The sequence below is a fragment of the Lonchura striata genome, chromosome 10 (genome assembly GCF_050655825.1).
Source record: "Lonchura striata isolate lonStrDom1 chromosome 10, ASM5065582v1, whole genome shotgun sequence".
NCBI classification, from domain to species: Eukaryota; Metazoa; Chordata; class Aves; order Passeriformes; family Estrildidae; genus Lonchura; species Lonchura striata.
In genome coordinates this window covers 5,722,854-5,744,585 of record NC_140712.1, presented here as the reverse complement: position 1 = coordinate 5,744,585, position 21,732 = coordinate 5,722,854, and the positions used below count along the sequence as shown (strand labels likewise).

General features: G+C 53.3%; 1 protein-coding gene across 3 annotated transcripts in view; it reads left to right on the top strand.

Annotated features, from left to right (window-relative positions):
• The window catches only part of LINGO1 (leucine rich repeat and Ig domain containing 1), a 199,029-nt gene that overhangs the window by 140,632 nt on the left and 36,665 nt on the right, over positions 1-21,732 (top strand). For all 3 annotated transcript variants that reach the window (XM_085588473.1, XM_085588472.1, XM_031505768.3), the window contains one exon: positions 42-127. The gene's annotated coding sequence lies outside the window, so the exon portion shown is untranslated. The remainder of the gene's footprint in view (positions 1-41; positions 128-21,732) is intronic.

Sequence of the window (21,732 nt, the reverse complement as noted above, 5' to 3'; positions counted from 1 at the left end):
CCAGGTTTAAAGCCCTAATTTTGGTTTCCTTTTGCTCACAGTGCATGAGTGGAAAGCAGAGGAGAGGCCAAAGCCCAGTGCACACCTGGCATCTGATCCCCCAGCATCCTGCCTTCATCTGACCCAGGTAGGTGCAGCTGAGCTCAGAGCATTGCTGTGTGTGACGCTCACGTGCATTTGTTGTGCCCAGTCCAGGGCTGGACTGGTTTCCATTGCCAAAAGCACAGTAAAAATGTCTTTTCCTTCCCCCTTGATCAGGTGGCTTTCCAGCCCTCCTGGTGGGGGAGAGGCGAGGTGGCTTCCAGCTAAGATCTGGGGCAGGTGGGAGGTGTTCAGTCAGTCCATCGTGCCTGCTCAGGAGAGGGTTTCACCAGGGGGAGAGGACTCTAAAATGAGTATTTGGATGGTGGTGCTTTTGAGACAGGGCTTTGTGATGGGACTGTGTGGGTTTGCTCCAGCTCATGTTACATCAGGGAGGGACAAACGCTGCCCTGTGGAGCGATTCAGGTGGGCAGCCGGATGCTGCAGCGTGGGAATGCCAGGCAGGAGTGGCTTTGTCTTCCAGGAGAAGGCAGGCGAGAGGGTCCTCAAAAAGCAGTGGCTTTGAGATGTCTCTGTGCTCCTTGCTCAGCCCCCTCCCCATGCTCTTGCTGGGACAGTTAAAAGAGACAGGAGCAGGTTTTGGCTTGTTCTGCACATCCCCATGCTCAGCTTCAGTCTGTGAGCTGTCAGCCCCATGCGCGAGGTGCGTGAGACAGCAAACATCAGAGCTGACTGGGCTGAGGCAATTTCCCAGGATGTCAGTCCTCAGGAGAGAATAAAAAGGATCTCTTGGTGAAGAGCAGAGTTTGGTTTCCTAATGAAAAAAAAAAAAACCAAAAAAACAGGATGATTCAAGCATCTTTCATCTGCCACAGCTGGAGGAGGGTTTGTTGAAACTGGATGTTGTCCAAGGTAGTAGGAGATGGAGGAGTGTGCTGGGATCTCTGTTCAACAGGAGTGGTGGCACTGGGAGGGGCACTCCCACCTGGGACAGAGCACAGGGGCTCACTTGGGATTGCCCAGGGACAGTGCTCCATGCCTGGTTCAGGGAAAAGAGAATCAAAGCAGTGAGGCAGAACTCTTTCACACTCAGATGTGTAATTTCTCCCTTATGTTGTTCTTTGCTCAAAGCAAAAATCAGGCTGCATAGGCTCAACCTGGTGCATGCAAAAAAGGGACCTGTCCTTACCTTGCCTCGCATTCCTGTGTGAGAGGAGCCTGTGGAAAGGCATTCCAGCTTTGCAGAGAGGTGTTTGTAGCTTCTTGTTGCTGTTTCCTGTTTTATGGTAATCAGGAGTGAGCCCAGAGGTCCCTCCCTGCTCCCACAGGTGCTCTGTGTGCATTGGACCTTGGGAGAAGCTGTGTGTGAAGGATGCTCCGAGGAGGAGCTCCCACTGTGTCAGGGCTGACAGAGCAGCTACAGGGACCATGGAAATAGCAGTTTTCTGTGAAAATACTTTCTCAACAGCAAGCTCTGAAGTGCATTTATTTTTAGTGATTGTCTCTTAAAAGAAAATTCTGCTGGGAAATGATCCTGCTGGTTAAAGTCCTCCTGAAAATGTAAGCACCAAGAGCCATCTGCTCTGTTTTTGGATTTGGGTGTTTTCTTTTGGAGTGCTCTTTGCAAAAACTGAAGGTTTTTCCTAAGAACAGTATTTAGAAAACTAGATGCTTTTGGTTTTCCTTCTGCTTTTTCCTTTGAGAAAAGGAGAAAAGTCATTTCCTAGGGAATTTGGGATAATGAGAGAGGGGTGTGTGGTCGATTTCTCAGGCTGCTCTGTCCGCTAAGCAGTGCAAGAAGAGGGCAGCAAGGCACAACTGGAGTCCCAAGCACCCCACAGACTCTTGCCCTGCCCAAAAGCTTGGAGGGAAGCAGGATGTGGTGCTGGGAGCAGAGATCTCAGCCTGAGCATCCAGTAGGCACATAAGCTCTCTCCTCAAGGAGCCTGCAAACCTTGGGCTGGATGATGTGGTCAGAGGCTTTATTTAGTTCTGAGCCTGAGTGGAATTGTAATGCATGAATTTTTAGTGTTCAAACTGTGTCGATCTTTGAACCTCTGTGGTTTCTGAGGGATGTTTCTCTTCCTCTCTGACTGCATGTGCCATAAATGCTCCCAAAAAAATCCCCCATGTCCTCTCTGGTGTTTGTAGCTCTGGTGATGTGGCCACAGACTTGCAGCAAGATTTCCACCAAGCCCCTGTGGAACATCTTGGATTTTCACTATTGAAAAGCAAGTTTTTGGTGCCAAGGTTGCATGAAAAGCCTGGTGTCCCCCCGAGGTGGGGGGATGTGTAGGAGTGGCAGCGGTGTTGGGGCTGTCCCCAGGGACAGTGGGGACACCAGAGCCACCCTTGTCTTCAGCTGGCCCAAAAGCTGTGGTTAAACAGTGGGACTGGGAGAGCTGGGCTGGAGGAAGGAATGGAATGTCACAGAGGCAGAGGTGCCTGTGGTCTCTTTTGGAAGGTTGGCTTCTTCACCCCGGTAGGGCCAAGGGAAGCCCTGGATTTCTGTTCTCTGCCTTGCCTGGTTCCCACCTGGCTCTCTGGCTTAAAACAAATTTCTTCTCAAATGCCTTCCTCCAAGGGCTGACAAAGCTATTAAAAGATTTTTCTGTTGTTAAAAATAATTATTTTTGCAAAAATCTACCAAGCCAGGCAGGGCACCAGGCTGCCCTGCCCAAGGGTGGCACCAGGAGTGCATCTGCTGGATGCCACCATCGCTGCACAGCAGCTCTGCAGAGCCCACGGGTGGGATCTCACAGAGTCTGGTGCTCAGGGCTCTCCAGCACCCATGAGCTGTGGTGGGGACCATCAGGGACCCCGTGGCAGGACTCTGGGCACTGTGTTTGTGACACTGGGAGGCTTCTGAGGCTTTCTAGCAGTTGAGCCAGCTCTCCCTAGTCTTGGGGTGGGTGATTATATCGTGAGCACACACAGCTTTGGGATGTCACATCAATGTTAACTAGAGGGAAGAAGTGAGAGTGGAGGTGGGTGTGCATGGCAGTTTGTTTCTTTGGGTTTATGCATTGATACTTTGTGCTTAATTGCACCCTGACATGCTCCAAGGGGCAAGAAGGGGTTTTAAAGCAGCTTTATTTAAAAAAAAAATTACCTTCCATGAAATATTTAAGATAGGCTGACTGCTTTTAAACACTGTTCTAATTACTCCTGCAAGGCTTCCACTTCTGATCTCCTTGCACATGGAGAGAGGCAGCAGGAGTGTTTGTCCTGGTTAGCACTGAGGGGCTGGGATGGTTTGTATTCACTGCAGGGAGGTGATCACTGCATTGACCTTGGAGATGGTGAGTTGGGAGGCAGGGGGCTGCTTTGTTCCTGTGGATATTTGCTGGTGATGGACTCAGGGCTTGGAAGGGAATGGAGGCAGTTTAGTGACATATTTTAGGGTATACTAGGAACAAGAATAATGTCCCTGGTGCATCCCATGGCTCCCTCCTGGCTGTGTCCTGCCCCCCATGGCTGTGGGGAGCACGTGGCAATGCTGGAGAGGGTGGTAGAGGAAGACAGGCTGCTCTAGGAAGTGCACTCCCAGTGCTGTGAGGTGTGATCCAAAATTAGTATCCCATTCACTTGCTCTTAGCTGTGTTAGCTCTGCAAGGCTAATAGGGCTTAAAAAAAAAAAAAAAGTCTCTTGTCACCAAAATCAGCAGCTCTGACTCAGAACATGCAGAGGGAGCAGACTTGCTGATTAAGGCAATGTTGATGTTGTAAGTGCTCACCTGGCTGCAGCAGGGCCCTGGGACCTGCCTGAGAATCTCTGTCAGAGCCTGGGAGGGGTCCTTGGTTCCCATCTTGGTGCCTAAACTGCCAAGTGAGGAGGATGAAGGCGTGAGCATCAAAGCCAGCCAAACCATGGAGCGTTCCCAGTGCCGTGCCATGTTCCACAATTAATCACTGCCACCCACACTACACCTTCTCCCTTCCTTAAATCCTCCCTTGCCTGCTTCTGGAGCAGGGAATGGAAGCAGCTCCAGTTTTATGAATCAATCAAAGACAATGGCTGCTTTTGAGGGCTGCTGATTTAGAGAGCCCTTTGCAAGCATGTGTGCAGTGTGATTTCTTATCAGAGCACAGCTCTGGAGGAGCTTGCCAAGAGGAGCTGTTCCAGCTCCCGGCCACATCCTGGGGAGACGGCCTGAGTGGTCCTTTCATCTACAAATAAAACAAACAGGAACAAAGGAGGCAATAATATTGACTTTCATCATTGATATTTCCATTTATCTCATACAGTTACTAATAATTAGTATTTCTGTAGCTGGATGGGTATAGCTCATAATCTCACTGTTTCAGGGGAGCCTATTAATGCCACTGCCAAAACCAGGCATGCATAAAGCACTGGACAAGTGCTGAGGAGGGCGAGTGGGCTGGAGGGATGGGAATGGAGCAGGGCTGAGCCTGGAGGAGAGCTGAGGCTGTGGAGCAGTGGGGCAGCAGCACTGGGGAGGGACACAGTGGGCAGGGCCTGAGTCAGCACTGCTGTGCCTTGGTGGCATGAGAGCTGTGTGGGCTTGGAAAGGGGAGCTGGGCCTCGTGGGGCAACCATCAGCCAGCCCCCATTGCATCCTCTAGCACAGCTGGAGCACAGCTGGGCTGCGTTGGGAGAGAAGGGCAAGACTGGCACTTGGTGCCAGTGGTGCTGGGGTGGGGGATGTGCTCCAGGTGGAGGATCTGCTGGGATGCAGCCCCAGAGCCCTCCCCAGGGTGTGAGGTGCCCCAGTGTGGCAGCAACCCCCCTGTGTCTCCAGCAGCCTGGGATGTGTGGGGAAGCAGGGCAGATTCCTGCTGGATCTGTCCCCACCTGCCCCAGGGCGCCCGTGTGGTTCTTGCACACGCTTCACACAGCACCTGCAGCCTTGCTTGTTTCCTGGTGCCTCATTAGTCATTCCCTGGTCTCTTTTAAACCCAGTTATGGTGCTGTCTGCAGGTGCCTTGTGCCTGTGTGTCCACAGAGCTGACCTGGATCTCCTCTGGGATTCCAGAGGAGGTGGGACGCTGAGGTTTCCATGCTGGTGCTGCTGCTCTCCTGTGTTACTGTGAAAGCTTTGACACACAACTGCTCTGTCAATCATCCTTGGTCAGTCTGGAGGTCCCTTTCTTGCATCTGTGTTTCTAATTGTCCTGTTCAGTGTGCATCCTGACCCCTCCTGTGAGGGATGGCTTCCAGCACTCCCAATTCCACAGGAGCTGCTGTCACGGCAGCCGCAGGGACCTGCAAGCAGCGAATGCAAATGCAAGGCGGTGTTTTTATTAGGATTTAAATGAGTTTAAGACTGTTCAGAATTACAATGTGATTTGAGCCAGGAGTGGCTTATAAAACTGGTATGAGTTCATATATTACACGGTAAACATGCCCATGCCAAGCCCAAGCCCTCTGCTCAGCACTGTCCTCACTGAGGTGGGGAGAGCAGTGGGCAGCTGCTGGGGCTCGGCTCTGTTGCCCCAAGGTTTCCCATGGGAAAAGGCTGTTTGGGATGGGAGATGGGTGTCACCATCGTGGAGGGGGTTGTGCAGGGAATCTGGTCCCTGGTAATGAACCTGAGCCTGTGGTGGACTACAGGTGTGGTCTCTGGCTGAAATGTAGGGGTGCAGGAGGGGCTTGTGGGCACGTTTTGGGTCAGGGTTACACGACTTTATCCGCTCCTCCCTTTGTAGCTCCCTGTGTGAAGGTGGCAGGGATGCCTCAGTGCTGTGCAGTGAGTTGTGCTTTCCCTGGCTGCTGGTGCAGCACGGGGCCGCCCTTCCCTGGGCCAGACCCCACTCCAGGTATCTGGGAGCAGTGAGCTTTCTCCAGTTGGTCCAGGCTGTGCCAGCCCCACCTTCCACCTCCCTGGAGACCCCTCAGCACGTAAGTCACCTGCTGGTTGTACAGGCAGCGCCCGTGAAGATGTTAATGGCCATTAATGTAATCACTGGCAGCCCTGTGCAGAGATGGGTGGTGCGAGAGCTGTACCTGTGTGCCCAGGAGTCCTGGGCCTGTGACACCTGGGAGCCACCACAGTGATGGAATTCTCATCTGCTTCCTCAGCCAGAACAGGAATGAAAGGGAAGCTTGAGCTATTGGCTTGGGATGTTCGTGCTTCGCCTCGTTTCAGTGCTGTGCTTTTGATCTCTGAAGGATACAGCTGAATATTTGAATGAGAAATACGTGGTAGCGTTGAAATCCTAGACAAAATGCCTTTTGTGCCTCCCTGCATGTTTATTTGCGTAAGAAAGTGTTTTGCTGGAGAAACACAGGAAGGAGCTCGAGGGAGAGGAAGGGAGGCGGCAGTGAGAGCGCTGGGGAGCTCGCAGTGCGATTTCAGGACACTTAAGAGCCTCTCATTGTCAGCGGCGAGACAGCGACATCGGAGGCAGCTCAGGCAATTGTCTGAGACAAATTGCTTCGTTTGATGTCTTTGTTGGTACCTCACTGGTTAAGTTCCTGGGTTCTACATTTATTATTATATACAACGCACACGAGGATTACAGATACACATACATATGTACATCTCGGGAGCCACAGTTCTCTCCCGTGAATGACCTTGCAGGCAGGAAAGAATGTCACCAGCCTGCGAGGTGCTGCTGGATGTTTGCTCTGCAGGTGCGGGGAGCCAGGCCCCTTCCGGGGCTCCTCACGCCGGGGAGCGGGGCCGGCGCTGCGTTTGCCACAGGAGGGAGCATTCCCCTCGTTCCCAAAAAGAAAGGTTTCACCGGCTTCAGGAGGCGCTGAGGGAAGAGCCTGTGACAGGCAACATGCTGCTGAAGAAAGCTGCTTTCCCCAGAGAGGGGAAATTGCTGCTGGTGCCTGCGGGAGAGGTGGAAGGGGCGGTGTGACACAGAGCTGCCCTGCTGCTTGTCCCGCTTGGGGGAGAGGTGGCAAACCAGGCTGGAAAGGCGCCCTGATGAAAAGAGCCGCTGGGGCATTTGGGTGGCACTGGAGAGGCTCAGCTGTTGCTGTGGTTCCTGGCTTGGGCCAGCCCTGCAGCGCTGTCCTGGGCTGGGCTGTGGGAGGAGGGGTTGTGCTCAGGGCTAGCTTGGCTGGGAGATGTGAGCTGCATCCAGCAGCCCAGATCAAAGGCACCTCAGCCAGCAGCATCCACCAGAAAGCCTTTAATGCCCAGCCCTGGAGCAGGGAGATTTGCTCAAGGGACTAATTTCCTTGCCTGAATGTAAAAAACTGTGTCAACTTGACATTCAGAAAATTTTATTTAATACCTTTTTATTCATTTAACAGTTTAGCTAATTGCAATGCTCTTTTTTTGTTATTTTTATATACTTCTTTTTAATTCATTCCAGCTTTGTCCTTCTATACACTTTGTTCTTTAAAGCCATTTCATTATGGGTTTTTATTGCCTGTGCTGGTTCTCTGGATGGATTGGGGAAGGAGGGGGCCACCCTAGCTGCACCCACATGCCAAAGCTGTCAGTAACTCTGGTGACACAAGCCAGTCTCAGCAGATCAGGACAAGATATCACAGAATGGTTTAGGCTGGAAAATACCTCTTAAGACCATTGAGTCCCACCACTGCCAAGCCCACTGCTTTTGTTTTGCTGAATTGTTTGTTTGGGGCAGAAAAAGGATAATATCCCAGGGTTTCATTATACTATTTTCTCTATTAATTAATTGTTACTTTCCTTTAGTAAGAAATCTTTGTTTGGGAAGTTCCTTGACTTTTATTTTAGAGAGCTGGGTAAATCCTTGGAAATGTCCAGATGTAAAGTGAAATGCCATTTTACTTCTCTGTTTTAGATTCACCAGCACTTAGCAGAAAATGTTTTCTTCTGTTAAGCTAATTCTTACTGAATTGTCAAAAATTTGAAAATATAATAATTGCAATAATTACTCTAATGGTAATGGGCTTTCACAGCCTTGGCTTTTACCACAGCCAATTGTGCTCATCCATTCCTCCGGCCTGCTCCTCACTCAGACTTTCCTCTGGCACAGTGGGTCCCTACACAGCACCCCATATGTGACCCCCTTGCATCCAAACTTGCAGCAGCCCTGGCCCTTTTGTGTACTGAACTCACCAAGTCTTGCTGGAGCTGCCTGTGCTGGAATTATCCAGGCAGATGAGCTTAAGCTGGACCTGCTCCCAGGAGGTGCCACAGGACACACCTTTGTGCTGGGCATCAACATGTGCAGTCTTTGGCACTGCCAACTGAGCAGCACATCCAGCGCAGGCTTCTTGTGTGCCACGCTGTGCCCGTGTCCCTGTGGGGTTACCCCGTGCCAAAGCTGCCAGTGCAGGAGCAGGTTGCATTCCCTGTGCAGTCCTGGCTCGACCTGTACGTCAGCACCAGCAAGGAGCCAGTGGGCAAAGATGTCAGGAGCTGTTACAGCCTGGGCAGGAGCTTATATAAAAGGATCCATTTTCATTCCCCTGCTTGTCTGCTTCAGTCAAAATACAGCGCCACAGCTAAGAGGGTGCAGTGTCAGGGCAGACTGCAGCGAGCTAATGCATGGCTGCTGCGCTGGGCAATGCAGCTAGCTAATGCATGGCTGCTGTGGTGGGCACTGCATGTCCCTGACTGCAGTGAGCTAATGCATGGCTGCTGTATTGGGCACTGCATCTCCCTGACTGTAGCGAGCTAATGCATGGCTGCTGCATTGGGCACTGCATCTCCCTGACTGCAGCGAGCTAATGCATGGCTGCTGTATTGGGCACTGCATCTCCCTGACTGCCACGAGCTAATGCATGGCTGCTGTGGTGGGCACTGCATCTCCCTGACTGCCACGAGCTAATGCATGGCTGCTGTGGTGGGCACTGCATATCCCTGACTGCAGTGAGCTAATGCATGGCTGCTGCGCTGGGCAATGCAGCGAGCTAATGCATGGCTGCTGTGGCGGGCACTGCCGCTCCCTGCTCGCCCTGCTGTGGGTCCTGGCTCCCCGGAGCTCACGGCTGCCCAGCCCAGCCCTGCCCGGCTCCTCTCCAGCCGGGAGTGCCTCTCTGGTGCTCCGAGCCGGAGCCGCCCCGGGAGCTCCCAGCCGAGCTGCTGCTGTGTCAGGGATCTCCTCCTGCTCACGGGTGTGCACATGGGCACACAGCTACCAGAGCTCCCGCGAGGTGTCTGGCACCCCGTGTCTTCATCTCCATCATTTAGAAGTGTGAAGAGCCTCTCAATCTGCCTGTTTCTCCGTGGGCACCTTGTGGGGTCCCTGGGGGTGACTGGCTGGCTGGAAGTGGCAGGGACCAGGAGATGGTGCCTTAGGCAGAGGGGACAGTGGATGCTGGCATGCTCAGGCCGCCTTAGCAAGGCAGGGTGACAGCTGTGCAGCCGAACCTCTGCTACGAGTCCTTGGAGATGTGATGTGGGGAGATGAGCAGTGTGTAGCAATTGTGCTTCCCTTCCTCTTCTCCAGAATACTTTCACCCATTCCTTGGCAGGGCTTATCTCATCTGTTGAGCTGGACCCTTCATCCTGGGGACACTTGGCTTTTTTCTGCCCAACACTTTTTTCTGTGTTGGGTAGCAGACATGCTCCATGTGCCCATCTGCCTGGACTTGGCAGAGGCTCACGGGTGCTTTGGGCAAGCCTCTGCTATTGTGTTCTCCCCCGTCTCCCTTACAAGTCCCTTGCATCTCCTCCAGAGCTCTGTGCTGAGGCTGTGTGCCTGTGGAGAGCAGTGTGTGTGTCCAGGAGGTGGATGGGGGTGGCTCTGCCCTGCAGCAGCCCTGCTCTGTGATCAGGCCCCGTGAGGGATCATCCTCTGGCCAAGGCACCACATCTTTGTTCTCTGTCTGCAAATTTCTCCTTCCTGAGGCTTCCATGAGCAGAGCCTGGTACAGGAACAGGCAATATGAATCCTGAAACCTCAATGCACCGAGCAATTTCCATCAGAGGTTTTCACACCTTGCCTTTCTCTGCTCTCTTTTTCCCCTGATTTCTCCTCAGTTAGGAAGACATGGAAGCAGGTCTCCTGGGCTTTGCTGTGTAGCTCACCACCACTCCTCACCTCTCACTGGCACAGGCAGAGCAGTGATGGGGCTGTGGGGATGCAGCGGAGCTGCAAAACTCTTCCCAGCACTGCCTGGACTGAGGCAGAGGCCACCAGCCATCTCCCACCCCATCCCCCTGAAATGTCACTTGCTTTTAAATGCACTAGTAGTTTAAAATAAGAATAACCTGCTCTAGGGCTTCTTAAACCGTGGAATTAAATATGGTTCTAGTCCCTAGGCAGAGTCTGACTCTTCAATTCTAAATCTGCTCAGCCAAGCGAAATATTGCAGGGGGAAAGAAATCAATATTTCTCATGCCCAGCACGGAGAGGAAACGGTCTGTGTGTGGCTGCAGGCGTGCAAGTGCAGATGTGCACATGTGCACACACATGAGGCTGGGCTTGGGAGGGTGGCAGAGCTGAGATGTGGCATGGGGAGAAGGGCATGGTGTTTGCAGTGCCAGTGCTGTGTGCTGCTCCAGGAGAGCTGTGGGGGTGAGCCCATCCTACTCAGGTGTGTAACACAGCTGGGATTCCCTCCATGGGGTTCCCAGCAGTCTTTTAGAGAAGGAAACAACAGTTTTTCCCATTTCAAGACATCTAATTTAGTAGCCAGTGAGAGGCTGTGAGCTTATTGCAGGGCGGGTGCACTCTGCATGTCCTGGTGTGTGGAGCTGAGCTGTGCAGGAGGTGGGAATAATCAGGGATTCTAGCAGAGTGAAGGACTTTCTCAGGGACCCACAGGCCCCATCATTTGGAGGATGGAAGTGGTTGAGCTGGGGAATGGATGGGGTGCTCTCGCTGTCCTCCCCAAGGACTGATCTGGATGCACTGCATGCAGCACTGTGTGGCCTATGCTGGCATATCCTGGGCAGGGCTGTCATTGCCTGTGGCGTTTCTCTTGCCCAGAGGACACAGGCTGTGTGGGGAATGGCCCCTGGTGTCTGCTCTGGGAGCATTGCTGAAGATTCCCATCCTTCCCTGCAGAAGGGATCTAAGCTGGGGTTGTAGTTCAGGGGCAGGTGAAGCTGTTTTTGCCAGGTCTGAGTTCTCCAGGTGGTTTCTGTCCAATCTTTCTCCCCTCTGTGACTGCTTTGTAGAGTTTTGGTGTTCTCCCTCTCTGCTCCTCCATGGTGTATGGTAGGAGGAGGGAGCTGTGCCACCGTGTTGGGATCAGGGGTGGAGGAGGATCTCCATCTGCAGCGGGAAGGACAAATGTTACTGACCTGCTCTGGCATCTGACCAAACCACAGACACTCACCCCTCCCAAACAGCCTCTCTGATGGCTTAATTTCATAATTGCTATCTGTGATCAGGATGTCAGCTCTGGCTCTCCTCCAAGATCTGTCACTTCCAGCAGGCTGGTGCTCACTGCCACCTTGCTTTGGTCACCATTCTCAGCTCACCTGAATAACTGGCTGGAGGGTCTCTCATCTCCATGCAGGCCACTTCTGCTGCCCCTGAGGGCAGTGGTGAGTATTGAAGGAGCTCAAAACACTGAGGAGTGCCAGTTGAAGGCCCCAGCTCTAAGCCTTGTGCCTTGGCCAGAGAGCGATGGTTGGAGCTGAACTGTGTGTTCTGAGCTCCCAGGCAGAGTCAAGCACAGTGCTAGAAGAGGAGACCTGTGGTGCTGGGCTCGGGATGGGAGCTGGAGAGCATGGCCACGTGCCTGGGAGCGAGTGGGACCCAAAGCAGAGCTGCCCTCTGTGGGCTCTGGCACAGGGTGATGGGAATTCCCAGTGGCTCCTGCTCCAGTTACAGCAGTGCCAGGAACACGTGCAGCAGGAGCTCACAAGCTGCAGCACAGCAAGGTTCTGTATCTCAATAAGCAGCACTCCAAGGCAGGCCTGAAAATAAATATTTGAAGAGGAAATAGTACTCTGTCTTCTGTTGTCTCTCCTCCTTCCCTTTTGCTTTCTCTCCCTCCCCCTTCTCCTGTCTTTCACGTATGACTGAACACGAGAGTTCATTGTTAAAGAGGGTTTGTTTTTTGTGGTTTTTTTCCCTTTCTCTGCTTCCCCAAGGAGGAAACTCCAGGTGCTGCACTGTTAACAGCCCCATGCAACAGCAAGGGCTGTCTTCATGCTGAGTTTGTCTGTGCCCAGGATGATGGGTGCTTGTTTTTTTCTCTGTGCTTAGTTTGTTTGCCATGATAAAACACAAGGAGACGGCTCTTCCCTTTTCCAGGGAACAGATGCGATGGGATCAAGCTGCCTGAAGTCTGTAAGTGCTGTTCTGCCCGACACTACAACAGGTTTCCTCATTCTCAGCAGGTCACTGGTGCCATGAGGGATACTGCTCCTGGTCCTTCTCCTCCTGGTAACCTTTCTTGGTGGGAAAGGTTAAAATTGGGCCAGAGAGGAGACAGCTGGGCTTGTGCTTTCCTGGAAAAAAAGGAGCAAGAGGCTGCTAAGCTGTGGGTGGATGTGAAGGTCAAGGCTTGTGGCACTCCATGTCAGACAGAAGGTGAGCTGCAGAGGAAAATCAGCCTGCTGCTAGCTGGGCCACCAGAGAGAGGGGTGCCCGTGCCAACATGGTGTGCACCCTGTGCCAGTTGTATGGGGCTACCAGGGAAAGTTGGGGTTGTTGTGTGCAGAAGTTGGACCTGGAAAAGCGAATGCAGAGTCAGCCCACAGGCTTTGCAATCTCCCACTGCATCTGAGGATCCGTGGGCTGGGAAAGGAGCATTGGCATCATCTAGAGCCCTCCTCTGAGCGTGAAGGAAAGTGTTAGGAGAAATCAGCTGTAAAAGTAGAGGTGAAGAGTGGTAGTGAGAAGGGAATGGGGAAGGGAAAGGCTCCAAAGAGGAAATGGGACTAAAAAACAGAGGTGGTTTAAGGATATCTGAGACATCACAGGCAAGGGAGATGGGCCGGGGGAGATGTAACTTTGAGAGAAGTCTTCTCAGACTGGCTGCAAATGTTTGCTGAGCTCCTGGGCTATATTTAGCAGGCTCCATGCCCTTTGGAGAGCTCTCCAGGCAGATGGTGGAGGAGGGTTTGCCAAGTGGTGGAAGCCGTGTCAGAAGGGGGTGCCCAGCATTCGGGGATGGAGGTTTAATGTCAGCTTCGCCCTTTGCACGGCAAAGCCGAGCGGCTCGCTTTGCTGCCCGCTGCCCAGGGCTGCCAGATGGCCAAATATTTGCTTATAAATTAGCAATGGGAAACAGGCGATGCAGAGCCCTACGCTGAAGAAACCCAAGGCCTGGATTGGACTCTTCCTGCTGTGCAGGGTGGTCTCTGCAGAGCTGGGTTGGGTGGATCCATTGTGGGGGCAGCACAAGGAGATCTCAAAGCCAAGGGGCCTGGGCACGGCACTGTCATCTCTCCCCTCCTCACTGGCACAGTCACGGGCCATTACTCAGGCGTGTGCAGCCTCTGGCTGTGTTTGCTTTAAACCAATATGCAGAGAAAAACAGCTTTTCTCTCTAGGTTAAAAAAATGCTGCTTGGTCTTGTATCTGTGCAGTATCTCACTGAATGGGATATGACTGGAATGAAATTTCCAGGCACTAATGCAATAGAAGTACTCGTAATTTGTGTATGCCTGTGTGGGCACAGGCAGTGTACCTGATCTGGTGCTGAGCAGCATTCCATGTGGTCCTGCCCCTCTGGAGCTCACCTGTGCAATGGCTTCATGGCTCATTTGGGGTGTCTCTGCATCACACCTGAGCTGGGGCTCTGTGCCAGTGGGGAATTAAAGCCTGAGAAATGCTAAAACTTTTTGAGGTGGGAGGGTGAACAGGGATCACAGGGATGTGCACAGACTCTCACCAAGGTAGTGCTAATGCTGCCTCTTGCAAGTCCTCCCAAATCACAGGACTGTCCAGCTCCCTGCTCTCTGCACGCCTTCACTCCACAGGCTTAACATTATTTTAAAAACAAGTAAATTTAAAAATAATGGCTTCCTTTTATTTGCTGCCTGGAGTTGGAGCTGGGTGTTTGCACATTCCCCAGTGTTCCTGCACTGGCCTCTCTCTTCTTCTATTGGTTTCTTATGAAAGCCAAGCTTCCTGTGTCTTAACTTGACTCCAGGGGCTGGGGCTTGGAGAAGCTCTACCACTGTAATGCTGGCAATAAAATCATAAGTGCTGGCCATGCTGCTGTAAAACTTTTATTGCTGTGGGAAGAGGAACAGCGAATCCTCCCTCTCTCCTTTCTCTCCTTGCATGCTGCTCCCCAACTCTGGCCCTGCTTGCCCTCCAGGGCTCTGAGCCTTTGTACCAGGGAGCACTGAGTGCATCCCATTTCCTTCTGCTCCCGTTGATCCCCTCCCTGTCCTGCATCCCTGTGCCTGGACTTCTGCTGCTCTGGCCTCGCTGTGCCCCGTGGCAGCGTGCTCCTGCCCCCTTCCTTGTGCCTCCCATGCTGTGTGGCTGCTCAGCTCCGTTTGTGGCGTGCTCGGAGGGAGAGGATCCGTAGCAGCTCCCCGTGTGTGGGGCCATCCGTGCGTTTTGCATTTCATGGCGCCTGGGAGCGTCGTCTGCCTTCCCACTCCATCCTTCCGTATTTATAGATCACGGCGGCGTTATCCGTGCGCATGCAGATCGTGCGCGACGCTCTTCTATAAATACAAATGCTCTGTAATTATCGTTAGAACTATTTAGCCCAATTCAAAGGTAGATTAAATAATGAATGTGTGTGTGATATGCCTGTCGACATCAACAAATGGAAAGAGACATCTCTGGATGCATATCTGGAGGTTTCCCCGGTGAAGGAGCTGGGGGAGGAGAGCGGGAGGGAGCTGAGCTGAGTGTTCTGCAGTGCCTCTGTCTCAGGGCTCGGGTGGGCCCTGGGGACCGGTGGCCACGCTTGGCTCGTGGTGGCCTCTTGGGACTGGTGGTTGGGGAGGCACCGTGCCAAGGGGTGCACAAGGAGGATCAGCACACACAGAAGCCATTGGTATTCGCAGCTACCCATGGCTCTGCATCTTTGCCCTCCACTTTCACCGGTCTCGGGAGCAAGGGGAGGTAATTTCAGGCTAGGCTGCTGCTGGAGAGCTGTGGAAGGTGTGTGATAAGGCTCCCCAAGGCCTCTGGCCCCTTGTTTCACGTGGTAATTGATTTCCTCCGAGGCGGTGCATGCTCTGGCATGTTTCCCTTCCTGCTGGTCTCTCACTGGCCACAAGCTGGTCCACAGCAGAGCCGTGTGGGGACCCTGGCTCTGTCCCCTCTTTTGGCTCCTGCCCCTGCCAGGAAAAAGCAAGGGGGGAGCCTTAGCCCTTGCACAGGACCAGTCTCCCGGTTCTTGCTGAGGATGATGTGGCTTTGCTAGCATCACAAAGGGGTGAAGCAGGGGACGACTGACACGCTTTTGGGCAGAGCAGTGGATGTAAAGGATAGGATGGATGTGTGGGAACCCCTAAACACTGTGTGTGCCCCAGAAGGAGAGTTTGCAAAGCCGATGGAAGAACCAGGAATAATCAGCACTGCCTTTAACACAGGAGCTTCTGTCTCCTTGCCTTTTCCCGGGTGCTGTGAAGCCTCAGCTCACAGGTCACAGCTCCAGTAGCTCCTGTGTGGCTGTGCTGGGTCTCAGCCCTCCCCGAGTTCCATGTCACATCATGGGCTGCTCCCCTGCCCCGGGGACAGCGGTGTCGGGAGCCTCAAGGGAAGTGGGGCTGGGAGGAAGGGCTCCATCACAGTAACTAATAACTGTGTGCTGACAAATTGAATTATACCTTTTCCAGTTGCCTGCACTATTGATCAGAGGAAAGGTTTGTGTTTTTGTTAGGCTATTTTTTTTTTCTTTTTCTTTTTAAGTTACAGTTGCAATGTCCTGGGGGCTTATAATGAACTAAATAAGGTCAGGTTAGCAGAAGAATCAAATATACTCTGTCAGCAGAAGCGTGGGCTTTTCCTGGTGACTGTGAGTGGAGAGGAAAGCAGCAGCAGCTCCTGTTCCTCCATGCCCTGGTGCATGGGGGTGTCCTGCCCTGGGGCTTCTGCTCCCTGGAGGCTGCTTGGAAAAGGGGTGATGTGGCTGTGCTTGGCCTGATCCTGAGCAGGGTGGCAAGAGCTGGGGGGGAACTGAGGCTCACCAGGTCTGTGTGTCAGCAGCCCCAGGTTGTGCCAAACTCTGCTGCCCTGGCAGCTCAAGTGACTCCTGCCCTGCCTGGGGGGGCTGCCAGGGGAGGCAGGAGATGCCCAGTGGCACACAAGGAGCCAGGATGTGGCCAGGCACAACGCTGGCCCAGCAGCTCTCTGTGGGGTCCCTGCCTGGGGAAACTGGTGGCGTTTGGTTCTTTGCTCCTGAGCCGAGATCCTGCTGTGAACTCAATTAAAGCTGTGTTGGGGAAAGGGGGAATAAATTACCCAGATGAAAAGGATGAGTAAAAAAAACCATGTGCAGAGAACTGCCAGCCCACCTTTGAAAGGCTTTATTGAATTTGGACACGTGTCACCTTGGCTGCAGGGTAAAGGGAAGTACTCCCTGGTGTCTTCCTTTGTGTCCCCACTCCTGGGTTGGGACTGGAGCAGGACAGGGCTGCTGGAGGAGGAGCAGAGGGTTGAGGTGATCTGTGCCAGGACAGAGGTGGGGCTGGAGGCTGCTCTCAGGTGATGGGTGCCCTGAGAGGGAAGGGCAGCTGCAGGTCCACCAAGTGTCCCCTGCAATTTGTGTGTCCCGTGCTGTCCTTAATCTGCTGCTCCCAGAGGGGAGCCCAGGGAAGGTGTAGTGCTCCAGGGGATGTGTGGTGCCTGGCCAGTGCCCCAGCCTTGGGGCTGTGCTCAGCCATGGCCTCGGGTCACCTCTCAGTGAGCAGCAGAAGTAGGGACATTCACATCTTGTTTTTGTTACTCTGTTTGCAAAGACCTCAGTTGAAATCTCAGCTGCCCTGGGGTGGATCTGGATGCTCTCCAGAGCTGTCTGTGAGCTGGCAGAGCTGCTGTGTTGCACGCAGTGGGTTTTCCCACTTAGCACACAAGTCCCCTCCCTGGTGACCCTGGAGCCCCAGGCTTTGGAAGCACAGGCTCTGCCAGGACAGTTCCCAGGCTGCCCCAGGTCCCTCCTGCTGTGCTGGGACTTGCTTCCCTTCTGGACCCTTCCATACAAAGCTCACTGATCACAGGCAAACCCCAACGAGCTGCAACCCCTTGTCTCAGTGTATTGGGCCTTGGTGGAAGAAGAGTGGCTGGAGAGCCACTAAGCATCCTGCTTAGTGTTCCCCAGGACCTGCCAAGGTGTGGCCAGCAGCTGGGGATGCTCTCTGGACACACACCTCGTGTTTCTGCTTTTAATTGCAGCCTTCCTCCTCCCGCCCTGCCTTGCTTGAGAGTCCGGCCACATCGAGAATGGGATTAACATTCCTGGCACAGCGTAACTCCATCACCATTTCTATTAAACTCATTTGCTATCTAAAGGAATTCATTTTCCACTTTGTTTGTCCATGAGGAAAAAAAAAAGTCCTCTGAGCTGAGGCCCCAGTGTTTGAGAAGGTGGAGGGGGGAGAGCTGGGTGCCACATCCCCTCCAGCTGGGAGAAGGGATGGCATTCCCACCACCCATACAAGGAGATGCCCACCTCTCTGCTTCCACCATGCTCTTGGAAGCAGGAGCTGCCCATTGCTGGCACCAAGGCTAGTGCTGGCTTTCTGAAACAAATTATACTGTTTCACCCTAGGATGAGTCTTCACAAAATCAAATTGTCCCCTTTTCATCAGGGATAGCCCTGGACTTCCTGGAACTCTACCTCCTTCCAAAAACCAGGTTTCGTTGGCATCTACAGCAAGTTGAGGGAGGGTAGAGCCAAGCTGGGTTCTCTCTGCCTGCTCCTCATCTCCTTGTGTGCCCCACCATTCAGTCAGGTGCTTTGCAAAGGCTCAGGAGCTGGATTCCTGCCCCTGCCTGGGATGTGGGACCAGTCTGTGTATTTGGGTGCATGACGGGGGAGGAAAACAAGAAGGAGAAACGTATGTGTAGCATGTGAGGAAAACTCTTCTGTGTGTGTATCCCTCCAGGGATTGTGGGGCTCCTGCTGGCAGCCCTCCCATGGATTATCACCTCCCAGATGGGCACCTCCTGCCCAGTAAAAGAAGAGAGATGCTCTACAGCCCTCTGTGCTTCTGCATTCAAGGTCAGAGGCTGCTGATTATTGATCTACAGCCTCTCTCTAAATCTGGTGCTGAGGGGAACCTTCCCTGCTGCCTCTAGACAGGAGCATCCATCCTGCAGGACTTGGCCAGCCCAGCCACCTGCAAGGGAAGGAGGGCTTTAATCACTCCCTGCCTCTGCTGGGCAACATTTGGGTTTGCAGCTGGCCTTGCTGGCTCCCAGCTCTGCCACAACCCCTGTGCTGCTTGGGGAGTTTCCTCCTGGGGTCAGTGAGCCCTGCCAGGGTGTGCAGCAGCAGGGCAGGAGAGCAGAGGAACTGATGTGGGACCTGGGGAGCAACTGCTGGAGCCAGGTGGTGGATCCAGTGTGTCTGGGATATCCAGCATGGCTTTGAGTACCCCACAGGACCCAGTGTTCAGGGTCATCCCCAGCATATGGGAACTCTGACTCCAAGCCAGGCAGAAGAGGAGTTGGGATCCAGCTTCCCAGGCAGCCTGTGGAGCCGTGTGTTATGGGGAAGAAGGAAGGTGGTGATGGAGGCCACCAGCTGTGGAGCACTGGGCCACCCTCCTGACGGGGTGGCCAGCAGCTGGATGTCAGGATGATCTCTGGCTGGGATCCCTCTGTCTGATGGACTGCTGTGGTCAGAGCCATCGAGGCTGCTGTTGGCATGAGAGCTCCTGGGTGTACATCACAAATGGAATAGGAGCCCCTGGAAAATGACAGCCCTTTGTAGCTGCTGAACATTTCCCTTCATCACCAGAATCATCATTTGCAGCTAAACTGTGGCTCTGACAGGATCACAGCAGTTTTCAGCCCAGAGCTGAGCTGGGTGTGAACCCTCCTCACCTGCCATGGGCAAAGCTTTGCTGCCACTGTCCCTTCCCATGGGATTAGCCCTGTTCCCAGGGTATATCCTGCTTCATCAGGAGAGAAACCAGTTTCCCTCCCACAAATCCTTTCTCAGTGGATGGTACTAATGGAGAAGAGAAGTAATCAAGCCAGTTTAACCCCCCTGCTACCTGTGACTCTCCTGCAAAGCTCATTAATGAGCCGGCTCAGGTTGTGCTAATTACTGAAACCCTGGTAGGCCTTGTGAGAGCACCAGGAGTTAACTAACACTCAATTAACCCCTGGTTGTTCGTGATGATTTCCCCTGTTCACAGCAGCCTCAGAAATTCAACAAGGAAACAGTGGCACGCAGGAGGCAGATGAGCCTCTTGTGCAGCTGGGGAGGTGACAGCTTTCCTGTGTGGTTTGGAAGCCACGCAGCCAAGGGACCCCAGGCCACACAGCTGAGCTCTTCAGCTGCTTTTCCCTGGTATTTGGGGCACTTGGACCCCCCTTTGAGTCAGGAGTGTCAGGTCCTCTCCATCCCTGAAGGAACCCAGCCAGATGGATGCAGGGAGCATCCAGCCCTGGTGCAAGGGAACGGAGCAGGTGGGATGGAGAAACCAGGAGGGGTTGAGGTGGTCAGGAGGGTCCTTCACAGGAGCACAGACCCCATCCCTCGGGTCTCTGGGAGCCTTTGACCATGGTGTATCTCAGGCCAGTCAACCTGCAGGCTCCAAGACACCTTGGCTGCAGGGTTCACTCAGGTGTGTGAGGGTTGGAGCCATCCCAAGCTTTTGCACCCCATAGGCTGTGCAGAGGGGCTGGGGCAGCCCCAGCTCCTGACGATGCCTGAGCTGCTGCCCAGAATGTGCCCTGCAGTTGCTATGGTGACATTACCATTTCTTACCTCACTGGGGGGAAAAAAGCCTCCAAACATTTAATTCTGCAGCCCACCTGGGAGCCTTTTAAAGTCCCCATTCGGTGTTTGACATGTAATAATTTTTCTGCTTTTAAGATTATCCTAAAATGCTCATTCTCTTTCTCTCTCTCGAACTCTCAGCAGTGGAGCCTCAGAAAGAAATCAGCATAAAAAAATACCAGTACGAGTTTCAAATGCCAATTTGTCACCATCAGTGGGAACAGGCAGTGACAGGCACCAGGGAAGGAGGCACAGCAGAGTGAGTCAGGCTGACAGCACCGGCAGCTCCAGCCACTGCTGACCAGCTCCCGTGGGAGATGCCAGGTGGAGAGCTGAGCCCAGGGATCAGAGGGGACAGGAAGGGAGGAATTTGGGAGGAGAGCTGGTCCTGGCTGGTAGCAAGGAGGGCTTTGATCTGCTGCCCCACATACGCAGCGGTGCCATTGCTCAAGGCAGTCATCAGTGCAAAAAGGAAAAGAAGATAAAACCTCCCTTAGGAAACCAAATGGAGACTTGGCTCAATTCCCCGGGCCTGCCTCGTGCTCCCAGGTGCCCTGGGATCCCCCCGGATTTCCCGGATGGTGCGGGGGAGCAGAGCCCAGCCCTGCCAGGCTCCCATCCCCGACGTGCAAGTAAATATAGTCAAAACTGTCAGGCGCCGGGCGCTGCGGTGCCAGGAGCGCTTGGGCACCACCAGCGGGACCCCATCAGATGGCTGTTCATGCTTGGGTATCCACACACCTTCCCAAGCAGATGGTCTGCTCCACAGCACTGGGATCCAGCAAGCCTGTGGAGCAATTTAATCTCCAGAAATAATTTAATATGGCTTCCTCCAGAGTATGGTGGTTTGGGGTTTTTTTCCCTGACCAGCCATAGAATAATTTAATCCTACCTTCTGTGTGAAGGTCTATTTTGAGCTTGCCACCTGCAGAGTGTTTTAATCCCACAACTTACAAAGTAATTCAATCCTCTCCCTTGGTGAGTAATTTAATCCTCTAATTCCAGGGTAATTTAATCCCCTCCCTGGGGAATAATGGAATAATTCGATCCTCCATTTCCAGAGTAATATGATCCTCTACCTGTGAAGCTCAAAACTTCAAACCAGCCACCTGCCTATCTGCAGGCACTGCCATCCCTGCAAAACGCTCCCTGCCAGGTGGGGTCTGGCTGTTCTTCCAGTGAATCCATCCCCACACTGGCCAGGGTAATCCATGCAGGTCCAGGATGGGCAAAACCATTCAGCACTGCCTGACCCTGGGCCCTTCAGCCTGGATGTGTGTGATTGCTTCATTTCAATTCCTCCTCAACCAATTGATCCATTTTTGGATGAATTAGTTTTAATCTAGGTTGGTGACATGGTTGTTAAAGCAGGGCAGCCTTTGCCCCCACTCTGGAGGGCTGCTGGTGTGAGGGGAGGGCTGCTGTGGGCTTGTGGTGCTCTGAGTGCTCAGTTCTACATAGATAAATAAATAAATAAATAAATAAATAATTATTAATTGTCTTCCCATTTACCTGGAAGGGCAGTGCTGTGAACCCTCACGCAGCATTATCTCCACCAGGACTGGCCTTTGAAATGTCCTGACCCAGGTGCCATTCACCATTCAGTCAGGACCCCCTGCGCCCTGCACTGAGGGTCTGCAAGCAAGATCCCAGCCTCCAACTCTCCCTGAGGAGCTGGGAGCGTGGCAGGGCCCTGGAGGCCACCTGCTCCTGGAGCTGAACCCCCTTCCCTGCCACAGCACCCCGGGCCACTCCTGTCCTCTGTCCACACTGTCCCCACACAAGGTCTGGGCCCTTTGGGCATGCCACACGCCACTTCCAGTGTGGAATTCCACCTTGAAAGCACTGGAGGCTCCCTGTGGAGTGGCAGGAAGGAGAGATTCCCTGCAGGAACCTGGCTGGTTTGCACCTCTTCTGCCTCATTTCTGCTTAGCAAAGGCTCAATAGGACAA